The sequence below is a fragment of the Corapipo altera genome, unplaced genomic scaffold, assembly GCF_003945725.1.
Source record: "Corapipo altera isolate COAL_440 unplaced genomic scaffold, ASM394572v1 354, whole genome shotgun sequence".
NCBI lineage: Eukaryota > Metazoa > Chordata > Aves > Passeriformes > Pipridae > Corapipo > Corapipo altera.
In genome coordinates this window covers 25,054-40,639 of record NW_020885020.1, presented here as the reverse complement: position 1 = coordinate 40,639, position 15,586 = coordinate 25,054, and the positions used below count along the sequence as shown (strand labels likewise).

The following is a 15,586-nucleotide window of genomic DNA, read 5'->3' as shown; positions in this document are numbered from 1 at the left end:
CACAGGGTTGGGTGGGCCATGTGAAATGAGATTTTCAACCATAGTCATCCTCCTTACCTCCCATCCTGGTGAAAACAAGGGTGTGATGCCATCAGTAAAGGTTTCCCACAATGAGTTGCATTAAGATGGAAGAGGTCATTGCTGTTGGGTACAGCAATGCAGCTCTTCCCATCAGCTAAGGCAGATGCTTCTCTTGGTGGCACCAATCTGAAAACAGGACAGAGATACAGCTGATTAAAACCTCACAGAAGAGGGGAAGCCAGCCCAGTAGGTAAATCTTACCCCATTCCAAATGTCCAGGGCAGACATCCCAAAGGCAGGCAGTAGCTCTTCCAGATAACCCTCACGTGTGGTGCTCCCATATGAAATGTCTGAGGCATAAGTTTTCTGCAAGATGTGGTATTTTGTGTACTGGCATCATCTCAGTTATGTGACTGGCAGGGTGGAAAGTCAGCTAAAAGCACTGGGCTATGTGCAAAAGAAAGTAATAACATGGATTTCCCTCTGGGGATCAAAAAAACCCAACAAAACCCAGCAGATTTTAGAAACAGAGGTTCCTTGGGTAAAGATAGCCCTGGCCAGCTGATATCCTGTGCAAACCCTCGCCTCTTCCTCAGAATAAATACCTCTGTTTCTATTCAGAAGTGATATTTGAAGCTAAGAAACACCAAAAAAAGTCGAGGACTTAGGTATGGACTGACCTTCACCTCTGTGTGAAGCTTCAAAAGCCCTGCACACCTCTCAAAAGGCTGCCAGGTGAAGTTCTTTTAAATTCACTGCATTTCCCTATTGCCCAAACGAGAGCGTTTGTATTACCACAAGAACTGCCCAGTGTAAGTTTTTATTATGTGATAAATAAAAACAACGACCATTCATCTCCTGTTACAAATGATTCTGCTACTGACATACTAAAGCTGTCACAAGTCTAGAGGTCACCAAAGGATTAAACATAGAGGTTTGGCATTTATTTCTTTTGATGGAAAGGTATATTAAGAAAAAAAAATAGTTATTCCCAGATACATTTGGGAGCACTGGAAAGATGTGGGTAAGTGTTGCTATGCAATCCACTAGCATGAAGGAGTCCTTTGTGGCTCAAAGAACAATCTCCGTAGTTAAAACTAGTGTTTTTGTCAGGATAAATTCCTCATGCCTTTGAATAGGAGCGCCAAAGAGATGGAAAGGTCTATTTACTTACATCACTCGACCTCTTGTTTCTCCCCAGTTTTATTAACAGAACCCTGTTTCTATGGGTTTACTTTGAACAGCACATCAAAAGCGTTTTTAGTGTAGGAGTTAGAGCTACATTTGGTTGGAGAACCTTGTAACACGAATTGTTTCCTAGAAAGCTCAGAGAATGCTAAAAAAAACCAACCAAACAACATAAAGACAGGAGGTGACCTGGCCCAAACATTTGGTAGGTGAGACTTGAAGGAAGCAGCTCCCTGGCAAGCTGCAAGTTATCATGTTGTCTTAAAACAGACTGTTTATTCTAAGCCCGGGTAACCACAATATGAAGAAAAGCTGGAGGATGGACTGTATTCCTCAATACAGAGAAAGGGCAAACCCTTTTCTAAGATCTTTCACTTTAGGATTTGCTTTACATGGAGCATCTAATGCTGCTGAATAAAGGCAAGACATCACAAAGCACAAACGCCAGAGTGAAATGTCCCCAGACCCCAGGATTTCCATGGCAATCTGGAATTTAAACTGGGGAAGCCTCAGGCAGGTTTCCTTGAATAGGGGAATGATTAGAACATTTTGAAAGCTCTACACTCTGCTGCAGGGGAGTTCTGTCTCCAGTCACCCTCTGTGTAAATCTTCCCTAAAGCACTGGCAGTGTTGAGAGTTCAGCGAGTAACTCCCTCTAATTCCTTCCAGGGGACTGAAGGCACTGCTCCGGGGAGGGCAGGAGCTGCAGTCTCCACTTCAAGCCAGACTCCACTGCACCAGATTCCTGCTTGGGCATCCCACAAATATTACAATCCCAACCCTCCCGTTGCAATCCGACTGGCCAGTCCTCACCATTCCATCCAGTTTCACCCTGATGGAGTGAAAAGGCTGCAGTGAAATCTGGATGTGCAAGGATACACTTACCTACCTGAGCAGGACCATCAAACCACAATAGGCTGCTTAAGCCCTTTATTACTCTCGAATTCGGCTTTTAAGTTTAGAATAACCCTGGTAAGCTTCTAATTCTGAGTAAATTCAGAAGTATGCATGTCCTAACCATCACTCCTGGGATAACCTTCAGAAAGTAAGAATTTTGGATGGCATGAAGCTGTTGAGAAAACAGTTTTACGCAGGATCATACCAAATAATTTCCTGTGATGCTACAGCTGAAAATACCACAAGTTTAAAAGAGAGGGAGGGAAAATTCTGTTTCCTCAAGGACACAGCACAGTTTAAAACAGGACAGAGTGGATGCTCCTGGAAGAGCTTTACAAGTTCTCTATAGAAGGCTGGGATCTGGAAAAAACATTGGCAAGACAGAATGGAAAGCAGAGGTAGGACCTGTTGGAACTGCTGGGGGTCCTGATGCTGCGTGGGAGTTCTGGGACAAAGGTTTTATCACCCTTTAATTCCCTGCACCAACTTTGGAAAATAATTGCTCTCTCCATTCCCGGGTTCTCCACATGTAAAATAGGAGGATTAACAATCTGTCTCTGACTCTGTATGGCATTCAGTGAAAACCCCCTGGGTGCTTTTGTAAGTCAAGTATATGTAATAACATATTATAAAATCAGTAATGTTAAATTATTGCAGGTTCTTATTGCCAGACCACAAGGATCATGAAATAGGTTTACAAAGGAACTCTCACACCAGTGAAATGAATGCCTGCTTATCCCTACAAAAAGAATCACACTCAGGTGGGCTGGCAGGTGTAGTTTTTGTTCTCTGGAAAACCTCAATATTTTTGTATAAGCTCTTAGAAAGGCAAATTAAATAAAAACAGCATTGTGGAAATTAATTGGTGAATTACTTAAAAAAACCCCAAACAAACCACAAAAAAACCCCTGAAACCCACCTGAAATATCAATGTAGTTTGTTCTAGCAATGCTGATTTCTTTTTCTGATAGCATAAAATCTCTTCTTCTTAATGATGTGGAGATAATTTGTTGCAATAACAGTAAAACAATAAATCAGACTATTAATATACTATAAAAATAGCATGGTCTATAGCATACTGAAGTCAGATTCTAATAAAAGCATCTCCATCAAAAAGGCAAAGCAGCATAGAAAAACGAAATGTTTTGACAATGTCAAAACAAGAACTGTTGTGTCAAAGCCTGGGAAACCCACGCCATGCTAGGAAAATTAAGCTCCCTTTCCTGGCTGCAGATGAAACATCCAGACAATTTTATCACAAGCCTTTCTGCCTCCCACTTGAGCCAGACTCCTGATAACTGATCCATGAATACAGCCTCATCCTGCCTGTCCCAGAGAAGCCAATGGCTGATGTTGCTTGCCCGTTGCCAAACTACAGCAGCACATCCCAGCTCTCCTCTGAGCACTCTCAGCTGCTTTATGGGCCAGGAAGGATTTGTTTACGAGTGCCTGACAGCAGCACTAAGTGGCCTTGCCCCATACAAGAGCTTCAATAAGGCTTCTGGGGGGATTAGATCCATGGGGCCCCCTGTGTTCCTGGTAGGGCCCCACTTTCTGCTTGGAGACCAGCTCTTCCCAACCTCTGAAACACTCCTCAAAGGGGTAGCGTGAGTATCCCAAAGCAGAGTCATTCCACTCCCTTTGGATCACATTTGCAGAAAGCAAATGAAATCCAAGGCAAACCCTTGAGCATTTCATGGGAACATTCCCAATGGCTCCAGCAGGGTTTCATTTGGATTTCTGGGCTACAGCCCAAAACACCAAGCTCTCCAGGTAAGTGGTGGGTTTGAGTGCCAGGGTAACACCTTGGAGATCCTTGGCTGCAGGTGGAGGCAATCCCTTCCCAGGGAAGGCACCCCTGCGTGGCACACCAAGGAAAAGGTCACAGACCACTGCGATGTTTTTGCCTTTGTCATGCAAATCCGGCTCATCTCCCCAGCGCTCAGCAGCCCGGACCAGCTGTGCAGCTTCCTCAGGCAAAACCGCTGGAAGCCGCTCCACTGTAATATTTCATAAAATCCTACACCCTGCTCTGTGTTCTTGCATATGTATGGACAATATTTGTTTGCCCCACATGTCGTATGCTGCAGAAGTATTTTCTATTTCCTGGCAATCCTGGAAATCATTAATGACCTCAGAGCATAACAGATGGTCTTGCCCTGCTTGTAAAAAAAAAAAAAAACAAACACAAAAAGAGAAAAGTTTGCAGGATCTGTTCAGAGTGTCCTACTGCCAAGCCCTGCTAGTGAGAGCCCAGCAGTCCAGAGGGACCCACTGTAGGCTGGGACACAACCTTCAGGGAGCTCCTCCTCAGAGCAGAGACTGTCCCAAGGCTTTTTGTAAATGCCTGGCTAATGTGTGCTGGGCAGCAGCAGGACGTGGAGGAGAAGCTGCCCTGCTCCTCTCCAGCTCAGGCAATGGGTTTGCATGAAGCTGAGCTTTGCTTCATGCTTTGACAGGTACAACACATGGTGTGCTTTCACATTGGGCAATTTGGAGATAGGATTTGACTGATGGGAAACCCAAAGGGGAAGATCTAGCTGGTCCTGAGCAGAGAGAGGAGGATGTGTGCTCGTTCTCTCACTGAAAGGGAGCAGCTACAGCCAGGACCAGGAGGTGGAACAACCTCTCTTCTAGAGAGCTGACAATCCAAACAGCTGAAAAGTACTACCCCACTTACTTGCAGGAAAATTGAATCAGAGAGGAGTTTAAAAGGTAGGCTTGAGGTTGCATGGAAAAAACTCTGGCAGACCATGAGCTGAACTTACTGTCCTGAAAGAAACCCACATCCCAGCCCAGCCCTTCACACCATCTCTCTGACCCCCAGCATGACTCCTGCACTGGATCTGTCCTCCAAAGGGTACCAGCAATCCTGGGGAAAGATTTTCCTGCTGGAGAAGAAATAAAGGGTGGGGTGGGATGAGACTGACTGTGAGGGAATTGGGATTATTTTTATCATTGTGGCGCTTCAGACTTTTTTTTGGTCTCTCTCCATTTTCAGCTTTGCAGATGAAGTAGAAACTATGGTTATCACCACTGAAACTTCTTTCTGGCACTTTGACTACTGCCCTGGTTCTGACCCCTCTTAGAAGCAGAGCAGGGAAGAGAGAGGAGCCAGCAGCTGTGAGCAGCACAGCCGTGCAGCTTCCTGAGCTGCAGCCCGACAGCAGGCAGAAGTTAAGGGCCTCTCTTTCCTCTGTACCACTGCTATAGGACTTACAAGGATGCAGTCATCCTTGGTCCTAACTTCTGGAGCAGATTAGTTCCATTTCACCTCATTAAAACCTTTCTCAGATGGCCAGCTCATTTGAGAAGGCACCTAAAAGCAGCTAGAGGAGCCTTCAGCACCCACATTTGAACAATCCTCCTGTTTGTTGTAATGTTTCAAATTTTCAACAGCCCCTTTATTTCTGTTTCTCATTTCTTTTGTAAGCAGTTTTCTGGGAGCAACAACCTCTCCCTTTGACCTCTCACATAACACTGGGGGCAGTGGGTGCTATGACTGCCCAAACTACTCAAGGAATTCAACAACAGAGCCAATGCCTGCTCTCCCAGATTCAGTCCTGCCTCTCAGAATTGTTGGTTGTTAGGATTGCTGTAAGGCCTCACCACAGAGCTTTTTTACCCCAGGGATGTCACATGGATTCAATCATCTCCCAGTAGCCACCCACAGCTCTCCCAACAGCTGCACAGAGAGAAAAATACCCGCAGCCATGACTCAAAAAGCAATCACAGTTCAAAACTCTCAAAGTCTAAATTTCTCTGTCATTTGGGGCTTTTTTCCCAAGTCTGCTGACTGCCTGGGACTCTTCCCACTGATCTAAAAGGTCAGGGACTGGGTAAATACAGTTAGGCAGGGACTGCATCCCCACTAACTGCTGAAAAGCATCTGTCTGCAAGGTGAACATCTTGCTCACCACATGCCACAGGATTAATTCTTGCTCTCCTTCTCCTCCCCACCTTTCAGACCATGCTGCACAACATAGTCCTGCACCACGGCATTAAACTTCTTCATGAGTTTGTGGTAAAAAAGCCTCAGGAAGGTTTTTGGTAGTAGCTTGGGGGTTTTGTTTGGGTTTTTTTGGGGTTTTTTTGTTGGTTTTTTTGGGGGTTTTTTTTGGGGGGTGGGTTTTCTTGGGAGGGGGTTGTGGTTTTGTTTGTTTGTTTGGGGATTCTTTTGGTGGGTTTTGTTTGTTGTTTTCAATGGGAAAAGCCCTCTGCCAGCATTTCCCCACAATGCTTATGCCCCCTTGGAAAGCAGATTGTGGGACTGTGATGCTCGTGGTCCCCTTGGAAAGAAGATTGAGGGCCAACCAGCAAGAAGCTGGGTCCAAGTGGCAGGTCCTGTGGAGCTTGGGATCTCACCCAGGGAGCTGGGGAGGTCATCTCTGCCTTTAGCAGTGACGGCAAAGAGCGTCCTCAGGAGAGGTGATTTCAGCTCCTGGCTTGAACACAGGCCTCCTGCCTGACTTGGCCAACTCAGGCTTTTCCCCTTTAATCCAATATTTCTTTTGCTCTGCCTTGTCAATATGTATCACAAGTTTTATGGAGGAAGGGCAGGGTTAGGCATGTGCTTTCTGGGCTTTGCTGAACCATGGTTGTGACTCCCAGGATCTGCTGGGTACAATCCCACTGCCTGCCTTCCTGGGAAGCTGTAAATGCCCTTTCAGCCCAAAGAGGACCCTGGCTCTGCTTAGTTTTCTGAAAACCAATTAGTTATTACAGGCATGCCTCAGCTATTAGCACATCATTAATCAACATATCACAAATAAAGAAGCTCTTTTGCTGTTTCAGGGCGCCCTCCAAGTAACTGTTCTAATTGCTGATAACTACTCTGCCTATATTCTTGTGATGTGTTTCTTGCTGTGCACTTTTGAATGCAGTTTTCTCCCACTCACCTCATGATAAATCTTGGTTTCTTTCAGAATAAGAACATGTGCTTTTATTAGAAAGGAATTTATCTACATCAGGGAAGGGTTTTCTTTCAGGTCTGGGATAAATTTTCTAGTTAGGCAAAGGGAGCACGTGCAGCGCTAACCTGAAGAGCAGCATAAATTTTGCTTTATGCATCCAATGACACTGAGAAGCACTTTAAAGAAGGTTTCCCAAACCCCACAAAGAGTTGGGATTGACTCAGATATTGTCTCTAGAGTGCCATTCTCTGCCCACGTTCTGATCTGGGAGAAAAACACGACCTTTCCAGGAATATTTCTGAGATTACTACTACTGTCATGGTACAGAAAAATCTTTTCTACAAGCAAAGCCCCATTTGGTTCCAATTAACCTATATTCTAACAGTGCAATCAAGGCACCATGGCCACTATGGTAAGCCAAGAGGTGCACCCAGAGAGCAGCTCTCAGCATTCCTTCAGTGGGAGAAGTAGCCACCATAGAGGGACTTGGGCAGTTAAAGGAATTACAGCAGCTGTGGGGGGAGTTCAGCTCTGTCTCCTGAGGGAGCTGGGGAGGGCTCAGCCTGGAGAAAAGGAGACTCAGGGGGGACCTTTTTGCTCTTTCCCACTCCCTGACAGGAGGGGGGAGCCAGAGGGGGGTCGGGCTCTGCTCCCAGGGAACAAGGGACAGGAGGAGAGGGAACAGCCTCAGGCTGTGCCAGGGGAGGGTCGGGTTGGACATCAGGAGGAATTTCTCCCTGGAAAGAGTGGTCAGGCCTTGGCAGGGGCTGCCCAGGGAGGTGGTGGAGTCTCCATCCCTGGAGGTGTCCAAGGAAGAACTGGCCGTGGCACTCAGTGCTCTGGGCTGGGGGACAAGGTGGGGATGGGGCACAGCGGGGACTCCATGGGCTGGGAGGGCTTTTTCAACCTCAGTGATTCTGTGATTCTTTAGACTGATAGAGGGCAGATTTAGACTAGATATTAAGAAGCAATTCTTCCCTGGGAGGGTGGGGGGGCTCTGGCACAGGTTGCCCAGAGAAGCTGTGGCTGCCCCTGGATCCCTGGAAGTGTCCAAGGTTGGACAGGGCTTGGAGCAACCTGGGCTAGTGGAAGGTGTCCCTGCCCATGGTAGGGGGTGGAACAAGATGAGATTTCAGGTCCTGCCAAACCAAACCACTCTGTGATGGCTGTGTGACCTTACAGAGAGCAAATCCTCCATCTTTCTTTTTGTAAAGATACATTGGGCTCACCAGTGTTCGAGCAGTGCCTCTCCTAGTTTTTCAGCTTTCTCCTCCACTTCAGTGCTAAATCTCTCATGATTAATTTCAGCTGTGACCTAGAAAAGAAGCAGACCTATACTCACTTTTTATGTATTCCTTTCCCTTCTCCTGAGCCAGCAGTCAAAGCTTTATGAGCTGATATTTTCCCCTCCCACCTCCCTCGTGCCCTGACTTTGCAATGAGTATTTGCCTCAGGATTTCACACACTCAGCCCTCAAGAGGTGCCTGGTCTCTTCCACTGTACACATGATGCTGTCCAGGTTTGCACACTGTGATTCCCTAGGAAAGGGGAGCCAAGAATTGCATCTCAGCTGCTGATAGGAAATCGGTTCCCATCAGTTTTCCAGTGCACATCCCCAGAGAGTGATTCAGGGCTTAAAAACTGACTCCAAAAACCAACAGACAGGAAACAGAAGAGTTTCTATTTAACAAAGCAAATACTCCTGAGACAAGCTGGGATGAGGAGGAGGAGGGAAGGGCCTTTCCAAGACTCTACCACGGAAAAGGAAGAACCCGTGGTGTTAACAGGGCTGCCTTTTGTCTCCTTCCCTTATAATTTCTGCAAGTTCTTTTAATAGAGATGAACATAAGTGCCAGACAGAGCTGAAGGCTCTCTGGCAGCTTTGTTGCCTTCATATTTCTGTTTCCATCACCATAAACCCAAGAAAATCCAGATTTGCACCTTTTCAGCCATGTATACACTATTAACAGGACCTTTGGGATGCACTGTTTCTGCCATGAAAGCAAATGTCATTTTAAGAACAGTTAATTCTGCTGACTAGAAGGAAGTAACAGCACTTATTTTTGTTCCCTGGCAATACCTAAGCCTTTGAATGATATCAGATGGGCAAGAGTCAACAACCCAGCCCGAAAAATGGGCTGCCCAGACTGCCTATAAACAGATTTTAGTGTCCCTCTTTTATATACAGCTACACACAGCCATGGGGTCTGCTGGGGACTGACATGCACATGCCTGGAACAAGGGGGTATTGAAGCAGCTGTAAGTCCCTCTAATCCCTTCCTACCAGAGGAGCCACTGAAAACACAGCAGCCACCAGGATGCTTCAGCTCTCAGGGTGGCTGAGTGGTGCAGGAGCAGGAAACAGCAGCCAAATTCTTCATATCTCCTCAGCCTCAGCTGAAGAAAAGCCCCAAAGCAGACTGTAATTAAGCCCCAAATATTTGCATTAGATTGAAAATGTGGTTATTTTTACCACACTGGCATGCAGAGCCAGGAACACAGGGAGAGGCAGCTCAGTGCTGCCTCCTTACACAGCTGGAGCCCTTCCATCTGGGAGATGGAGAGCTCCAATAAAGGTTGGCTGTAATGGGCTTTTCACTCAGACTTCAGTGTTTTTGTGAAGCCAGATGATGTTGAGGATACTGAATTGCTTTCATAAGCTACAGGAAAAAGCTGTATTAAATCTGTTTGAGAGGACACAACATTTTCTAGTTGAGACTCGAGGAACAGGCGCCAGGGCAGCGGAATTGGAGTTCAGTCCTTCTCCAAGAACTGGGCCCATTCAAACACACCCATGGCCCTCTGGGCTAGGTAGCAGCAAGGAGGTGGTATGACATCATACCCTGCTGGCTGCCCTTCCTCAAGCCAATGGAGAAGACAACTGTAGGCAGATGAGTCAACCTGGGCTAAAATCTGGTGGGAATTCTAACCCAGTAACCATTTAGGGTCTTATTGTTCAAAAAAATCACATAATTTTATGTCCCCTCATCCCACCCTTCTTGGTCTACTTACATTAGAAATATTTTGGGCAGGAATCACTCACTTCTTTTATCTGCCTGTTTAGGGCTTATCACATCAAGTCTGTCTCACATAGTGTCATTGAAAGAGGTGAAATTACCAATCTCTTGATTAATAAAAATAAGATAAATGTAACCTACCCACTTCATTTTGGTCATATGTTAAATTTACAGCCTAATGACACTGAATTCTGGGACAGGATAGGAAGAAATTCTTCTCTATGAGGGTGGGGAGGCCCTGGCACAGGTTGCCCAGAGAAGCTGTGTCTGCCCCACCCCTGGAAGTGTCCAAGGCCAGGATGGACAGGGCTTGGAGCACCCTGGGCTAGTGGAAGGTGTCCCTGCCCATGGCAGGGGATGCAACAAGATGGTCTTTAAGGACCCTCCCAACCCAAACCACTCTGTGGTTGTTACTGGTGATAATTTTAGGAGACACTTGTTCCCCCTGAGAGTAATGTTGCTGTCTCTGCTTTAGAGCAGAAGCCTTTCAGAAAATGTCCTGATACTGCAGGACCAAGGCTCATTTAACTCAAGATCACACATTCACTTATCTGAAAAGCCCACCTTTTGTTCAGATTATTTCTTTGATATCCATTTTACAGGATAAACAGAGGTAGGAACATTCAGGTGAGCTCATAGGAGCTCTGTGCTGAAACACATGGGGAAAATTTTATGTTCCCTTGGGGCTCTTGTTTGGGATTTAATTTCTTGTGTTTAAAGAGAACTCAGGATGGTGAGTGCTGAAAACTTGGCTTAATCTGTCGGATTTTACAAAAATCCTATTGTTGCTCTTACCCTGGATTCACAGAAGTCGAGATTGTTCACCTCTTATTTCCACAGAAGTGGAGTTCACAGGGTAAGTGCTTTGGAAAAGTCCTGCCTTACATCTCACAGCTGCTAAAGGTTTATGAAAATCTTGTCCCCTGTTGCAGGCCATAAGAGATGAGCTCATAAGAGATAAGATGTTTGAAGAAACGTCCCACAGAACCTGGCAGTAATGATAAGGAGGAGACTGAGATGGGTTAGAATCTGCCCGTTCCTCACTGTGCATTGAGGGTAACGAAGGTCCAGCTCACACCACAATGCACAGCAGGGAGTAGAAGCTGTCAGGGAGTTTAACAGGATAGGATTTTGCAACATGCTACAAAAAAATTCCCAGTCAGTGAGCCAGCAGGAATCAATCTTTGTGTCACATACTCTACGTATTGAGGCAGGGTGCCCAGCTCAGCTGGGAGTCTAAGTTTGGTGACTGAGTCATCTCAACCTGTTAAATGGGATCCAAAGGTTTTCCCACTTGGTTTGAGGGAAATAGGCACACAGATAACTCTGATGGCAAGGCAAATTTCCTTCTGTTGCAGCTCAGGCAGGGTCAGGCTGCACTACTGAATGTCAATATCTCTTTACATTTGTGCTTTTTTGCTGCCCACAGAACGAGTCTGAAAAACAAATAAGATTTTCCCCATGAGTCAAAGATGTCAGCAACTATCTGACAGACCTGCACAATGGTGAACGGCAGCTCAGTGAAACCCAGCTCAGTGAAACCCAGCTCTCAGAGGGCTGGGCATAGTTTGTGCACCGAGAATAGATCTGAGCCTTCCATGCAAAAGCAGAGTCATTGCTGCCTGAATATGCTGGGAAATTCCAGAGCAAACAGCAGCCACCCTAGAAAGGGGAAGCCCCACATTGTGGTCCAGCCATAAAAAAGCTAAGAAGTCCTTTGGGAGGTGTGGTTGGCACAGAATTCCTCCCTTTTGTCAGCCCTTAGAACAGAGCTGAAACACAGGAGCATAGACCACTCGTGCAATAATGTAACATCATCCATGCAGTAACAGTGCTCTGAGACACCATGGATAGCACACGTGCTCCCTCCTGGACCAGATTATCCCACCCTGCCATGGGACAGCCTCTCTCCTGTGATTCAGTGCTACATCCTTGCTGTCCTCCACACTTAGCCCTGACTCTGGGCACTGCTTGTCCCTCAGTTATAAATTCAGAGACTAAGGCCAGAGAGAAATGTTACATTACCACAATCAAACACTGGTTTTAATCCAATTATCCTTTGTTATGCTTCTCTTTCCATCTTATTTTAAAGTCCATGAGGGGTGAGGAGTACCACTTGGAGAAAAGTGAAATGCAATACAGTCTAGAGAGTCAAACAAAAAAAAAAAAAAAGTCAGTAGAAATGTCATCTCGTTTTAATCCAGAGCTAAAATCTTTGTCCTTCCAGAACATTACAAACACACAATTTCCTTTGGAAGCTGTTAATGACTGACTCTGAGACCCACAGACAGAAAGAAAGACGAGACAACATGTCTTTTAAGTACTCCAGAAAGCCTAAAGGAGGAAGTGGGAGACATGTCTGGAGGAGGAGGAAGACACACAGAGCTTTTAGGCACAGCCTGCTGAGAGAGCGGTATGTTTTTGACAAGGAAATTGTTTGTTTCTTTTGGGATCATAGCAACAGGACAACACGGACATGGTGTGTGAGCAAATAATGATTTTTCCAAGGAATACCTCTCTCCAAATAAAGTAATCAATTTCTCATCTTAATGGAAAAAAACAAATCTATACAAACCTGCCAGGCCAGAGAGACAACACTATTCTCCTCCAGCACCTCTTCTGTTTTTCCAAAAATGTTTCCCAGCTCTAATTCCAAGGTGGTGAGTCCTCTTATCCAGATAGTTGAGCAGTCTATTCTTGAGAAACACAAATCACAGATAAGGAGGTGACCCAGACGGTTCTCTGAAGCAGTAAAAACCCCGTGTTTGTTTGCTTTCAGCTGCTTCCTCCAGGCCATCCCCATGGCTGCTGGGAACAGATCCACCAGTCCTTGACCTGCTTCCAGCTCAGATATGAGCCACTCTCCACAGCAGCTTTGCAGGTAGCAGCAACCTTTGCTCTGGTCTCCCTTACCTGTTACAGTTCAGCAAATCCCCAAGCCTAGACTAAGATGGGAGAATTTCAAGAGAAATTTCAAGGGCTCTTCAAGATTTCAAGAATTTCAGGGGCTCTTCTCCAGCCCTTGGCTGGGTTCGGTTTCACAGAATCACGGGAGGGGTCAGGTTGGAAGGGACCCCAGTGGGTCAATGGTCCAACCTCCCTGCTCAAACAGAGTCATCCTGGAGCACATTGCACAGGATTGCACCCAGATGGTTCTGGAGTACCCCCAGTGAGGTGTCACCAACTATCCTGAAGTGGGCTGATAGCAGAAAACATCCCAACGTGAAGAACGAAGTCACCAGCACCAGTGATCACACTCCTGTATGTCTGTTTGCATTCCTTCTTTCTTTTCCAGCTCTTTTTGGCCTGGCAGACAGGAAGAAACAAATGTTATAGCTATCCCAATCTCTTTTCAAGGAATCATTTCAAATGACTTCTTGAATCACTTCAAGGGCTTGTTTTGGAAGTACTTACAGAGGGGTAAATCCTGTTACAGACTAAACTGCTGGGACCTTGCTATGTGGGAAAACTGAGAGTCACAGTTTAACTGAATTCTTCTGCTCAGCCTGGAAATACACACTGTCTCACGTGCAGCTGTGACACCTGAAAAATTTTAAGGCAGAGACATAGTAAAAAAAACCTGTAAAGAGCTGGAGATAAATAGACTCAGGTAGTGCCTGGGTTGAAAATTGCTAAAGGGCAAAAGAGTGTAAGGGGAAATCATAGAATCACAGGATGGTTTGAGACCTCATCTTTCCATCCCCTACCATGGGCAGGGACACCTCACACTAGACCACGTTACTCCAAGCCCCATCCAACGAGGCCTTGAACACTTCCAGGGATGGGGCAGACACAATCCACAACATATCAGATGTTAGGAAATAAAATTAAGAACATTATTGCTAATTTTATGTGAGATAAAGACTGTGGAGAGGTAAATTATAGTAAGCACAGGTCATTAATACATCACATGTTGAATTATTTTGTGCACTGGTGTTTTGCAGCAGAGCCAGGGTGAAGGTCTTTATCCTGGGACAACAGACACTAAGTGGTGCCACAGGTTTTATTATTAATAATTATTTATTATTTATTTATTTATTTATTTATTTATTCCCACATAGTAATTAAGAAACTGATGCCAATGAAGCCCAAGATGAGTGATGCCCTGAAAACTCAGGGCCACACACACTACTCTGTTTCTTTGCTCCCTGATACTTGAGGAAGCAAAAGGTTGCTTTAAGTGCTCATTGAACAGACAGCACTTTCCAGTTGACCTGCTTAAAGCTCAGGATGGTTGTGAATCAATTGTAGAAGTACCAATTAGGTGCTGAAAAGTGCATACAATTAACATTCACAATTTAGGGACATTTCCCTGAAGCAATGTAACCTTAACAACATATTTGTATTCCACAATATCAGTTTGATTCTTTCCTCATCTTCCATCCAAATCCAATACGTACCTGGTTTAGTGGAGCAAGCCTGGATGATTATATTAGTAAGAGACTTCAAAAAGCTTTTGGTTGAGGGTTTCTGTAGTGTATCCAGATGCTTTCATGACTTCATAAACATGACAGAACTCATCCAGCCTCAGCTCTGAATGCCTGTTCTTAACAACATAAAAACTTTGAGGAAATCAGCATCTTAAAGAGGATCTTGATTGCTCTTGGAATACAAACAGAGGTGTTTTTTTTTAAGTTTCAAAACTTCACTTCTGAAAGAAACAGAATAGACATTTCTCAGTACATAAAAAAGTATTTTTCAAACTAAACATACTGATAAGAATGTGTTCAGAAAAGCAAAAAACATGCAGAAGGACTTTTTAATGGCTGCAGTTACTTTGGGAAGGTAAAACCTTTGAGCCCATTTGTTATTCAACAGAGCAACTTGCCACAAACTCTCCATCCTCATTCTTGTACTCAGATGATTTTGGAAAAAAACCTGAGTGCTATCCATTTCAAAGTGTCCTTTACTATTTAGGTACAATCACAGGAAAAAATATGACACTTTTGAACATACAAAAATAATTTCAGTAATCACAAACATTACAGGAGCAGGTTGAAATTACTGACTACATTGCTATTGAAGAGAAAATATTTTGAAAGGGGAAGGGAGAGTTCATTTCTAAAGAACTTCAGAAGTCCAAGATGAAAACTATCTTTGGGTGGGGAAGAGTTTGATTAGGAAAACATTTTTTAACTCTTATCCAGAGCATTACTCTAGTAGGATGCTCAAGTTTATGTCTGACCTTAAACACAAACCTTAAACACTGCCCTTTGTCACTGGGGCCAAAATCTCCCCTCTGCCCTGAGGGATGTGCTTAAATACCGTGTTAAACTCAAAGGAAAGCTTCCCAGTGGGAACCTATCAGCCTGTTGACTCTGTCCCAGACCTTTACAGCATCCCTGTTCAGCTCCTTCACTGTGGCCCTGTGAAAGCTCAGCATTAACACTGGACAATCCTTACGGACTGCAGGCACCTTTTTCTTTCTTTTTTTTTTGGCTCAGGAACCAACCTCATTATTTGGCTTGATTTATTCAGCATTCCCACTGTGCAAGTCCAGGGAAGAAGTGTGTTAGCTCTTCCTGCAACAGCTCAGGGGGTCATTGGTGT

The 15,586-nt window shown here is 45.0% G+C and overlaps 1 long non-coding RNA gene across 4 annotated transcripts in view; it reads right to left on the bottom strand.

The window, feature by feature from the left end:
- LOC113959081 overlaps nucleotides 1–15,586 on the bottom strand; it is a 42,282-nt gene that overhangs the window by 3,986 nt on the left and 22,710 nt on the right. For 2 of the 4 annotated variants that reach the window (XR_003531696.1, XR_003531694.1), the window contains exons 2-4: nucleotides 14,437–14,582; nucleotides 12,612–12,732; nucleotides 8,200–8,334 (exon numbers count right to left, since the gene is read on the bottom strand). This is a non-coding gene — a long non-coding RNA (uncharacterized LOC113959081). The remainder of the gene's footprint in view (nucleotides 1–8,199; nucleotides 8,335–12,611; nucleotides 12,733–14,436; nucleotides 14,583–15,586) is intronic. The other 2 variants (XR_003531693.1, XR_003531695.1) reach the window with 2 other exon arrangements.